Raw genomic sequence first — 2,866 nt, 5'->3', positions numbered from 1 at the left:
CTCTCTGCTTTCTCCCAGCAGCAGAGCCATCCTGGGTGCTGTGGTTCGGATCTTAAATGTCCATCCAAAGTCCATGTGACAGAAGGTCACATGACGGAAGGTCCTTGGTTTGGTGCTACCAGGAGGTACGGCCTAAGGCCAAGGTCATGGATGCCATGACCTCGAGGGGTCCAGTTCTTTGCATTGCTTCCTGGCCGGCACCATTTGACCCCACCACCTCTGCCAGGTGCTGCTCCCACCAGGTGCTGCCTCATCACAGGCCCCAAGCAATGGGGTCAACTGACCATAGACTGAAACCTCCAGAACTGGGAGCCAAAATAAACCTTTCCTCTTTTTCATCGATCTCAGGTATTTTGTTATAGTGATGGAATGCTGACTCACATCGGGGATTCTGCCTTAAATGTCACAGGGGACGTCATTCCACAGTGACTATCGGTGGCTTTTATTATTTGTGCATCTCTGTGTCAGATGCGGTACTTGACACACAGCATCTCCTTTCACATCTGACAAAGAGCCTAGGGGGCTAACAGTATTGTCCCTATTTCTCAGATGAGAGGACTGAGTCCAGAGATGTTTGGTGATGTGATCAGAGTCTAGGGCCGGTGCACGGTGTCTAGATCTAAAGCCTGTGCTCATTTGCCACCTTCTTGACTCACCGTGTGACGCACAGCTTATAGACTGGAGATTTTGTTTGTTTTTAGACAAAACAGGTTTTGTCTGAATTATAATTCAGTCCAGGTTATAAAAAAAAGTCATAGTAACACAGGTGACCTTCATGACCTTCATGTTTTGGCATCAAGCTTGGCTCCTGGGGCACGATTTTTATAAGCCCAGCTCTTCCTTTGCTTTTCCCTGGGAGAGGAGAGCCCCTAGACCATGTGTGTGTGCCCGAGTTCCACACACACACACACACACACACACACACGTGTGTGTTTCTCTAGCTTTCCTTTGAAATGAAGGAAGAGAGAACAGGAATCTGGTTGAGGCTTTGGGCTGAGGTTTAAGGGTGAACTGGGATCTTGGAGAGGGGTCGGTGCTGGTCTGCTCCGGGTGTTAAAAGCCTGCGAGGAGGTGCTAATTGTCAAGGCCCGAGCTCAGAGTTTCCCAGAATGCACTGCAGAAGAGAACAAAGCAGAGATGAGGTGTGTGGACCCGGGTCTTTGTTCTGCATGTGGGCCACAGCAGCCTGGCGGTGGGGACAAGGGACACAGTGAACCCTGCACTGGACAGTGCTCGGGGGCAGGGAGTGTCTCAGAAGCCTGGACTCAGCTGTGTGACCTGAAGAAGTGGCTCCTCTGGGCCCCAAGTCTCCGACTCCAAGAGCTGGTTGGAGGCTGTGCTGTCTCGTTATCCTGTTTGGGTCTGACGGCGTGACCTCGGCCCGTGAGCACAGGATGGAGCCGCAGGAACACTGGCTGCTGGCCCTAACGGTGACAGTGACGGAGGTGGCCTGCTCTGTTCCGGGGGCACTTGGGGGTCCTCCCGCCACTCTTCTGCGAGGCTTCTCACCAGCCTCCTCCTGAACACAAGGGCGGGGACTTTTATTATCTGCACGCGCTGAGGATGAGGAGTCTGAGGCTCGGGGAGGCTGGATGGCTGGCTGGGTCCCAGAGCTCAGCGAAACCAAAGCAGGGGAGAGTGGCAGGGCAGCTGGGCCCGACTGCCTACTCTCATGTCCTCAAGCAAGATCTGGGCAGCAGCAGAGGGACGGGACGTGCACAGGACGGTGGCAGGCCCAGAGGCAGGTGCGTGTCTGGGGTCCCGAAAGCCAAGCCTGGCCTCCTTCTCCGGCAGCCCTGGCTTTGGTGGCGCAGGAGTATGACTGTGTGACCAGATCTGCTGGCCGGCCCCAGCCAACACCCTTGCCAGCCAGAGCCCGAGGTGGCCTGGGGCCTGGGGACCCGTGCCCTCTCAGGCTAAGTGGCTTTCAGCTCGTGTTAATGGCGCCGTCTCAGGTGGGCTCCAGGGAATCACGGGCCATCTGGACACTTTCAGGTTGGGCGAGTGGAGGGAGGTGGCAGGCGAGGCACCGCCCTCCCCTCCCAGCCCGTGGTCCCTTTGGCATGCCCCCACTGCTCCGGGTTGACGAGGCACACGTTTCTGGGTTGGGGGCTGCCCGGGCTCTGGGGGCCCTTATCTCTGGCATATTGCCCAGAAGCCCAAACCTTAGCCTGCCTGAATGCCGGCCCTGCTCCCGGAAGCAGAGCTGATCAAATGTTCTTGGAGACTGACAGGTGTCACCCTCAAGAGTGCCCCATCTGCGCGTCCCGCCTTGGCACTATTTTATGGGAGTGATTCCCCCCTCTTTCCCATATCCCCACCCCCACCCCCCAAATCTTGCAAATCCATGGCTTATCAAGCTGCGCTCAGGCCTCGACTCTGAGAAGGAAAGTAACTGAAAATTAACTTGCGTGTCAGGCTTTGGTCACAGTGATGGGACCTCAGCCTGTGCGTGGGGAGGGGTGCGGTGGGTAAAGAGGACCTTCCGTCTGATAGACGGGGCTTCGAGTCCCAAAGCTGCCCTTCCACCGGCCGTCATCCTGGCTTGAATTCAGCCAGGGAGTGTCTTCTGCATGCCGGACAAAGTACTCACGCAACGGGTCTCTGAGACGGTATTGTCATCACCCCCATCTCTCAGACAAGGAAACTGAGGCACGGGCAGGTCCAGCAACTCGTATGGGCTCTTGGACTGCAGAAGGCAGCTTGCTCAGAAAATGAGGACTGCTAATCTGTGCTTGCTAGGTACTTGGGAAGGGGAGAGTAGGTGGAAAGGCCTGCCTCCCTCCCTCCTTCCCTCCTTCCCTCCCTCTTCTTTCCTTCCAGTGTTCCGCGAAGTCTGCCAGTGGCCGGCTCTGGCCCTGGAGGG

The 2,866-nt window shown here is 56.5% G+C and overlaps 1 long non-coding RNA gene across 1 annotated transcript; it reads right to left on the bottom strand.

Annotated features, from left to right (window-relative positions):
• Nucleotides 1–558: 558 nt before the first annotated feature.
• On the bottom strand, nt 559–2,263 carry LOC306664007. Its single transcript, XR_013764611.1, has 2 exons — nt 1,279–2,263; nt 559–1,114 (listed from the first exon to the last, which is right to left on the bottom strand). It is a non-coding gene; the product is annotated as an uncharacterized lncRNA (long non-coding RNA).
• Nucleotides 2,264–2,866: the final 603 nt, after the last annotated feature.

Source organism: Sciurus vulgaris (genome assembly GCF_902686455.1).
Source record: "Sciurus vulgaris genome assembly, chromosome: 6".
Lineage (NCBI taxonomy): Eukaryota > Metazoa > Chordata > Mammalia > Rodentia > Sciuridae > Sciurus > Sciurus vulgaris.
The sequence above is the reverse complement of the archived record's forward strand: the minus strand, read 5'-3'. Positions and strand labels throughout refer to the sequence as shown.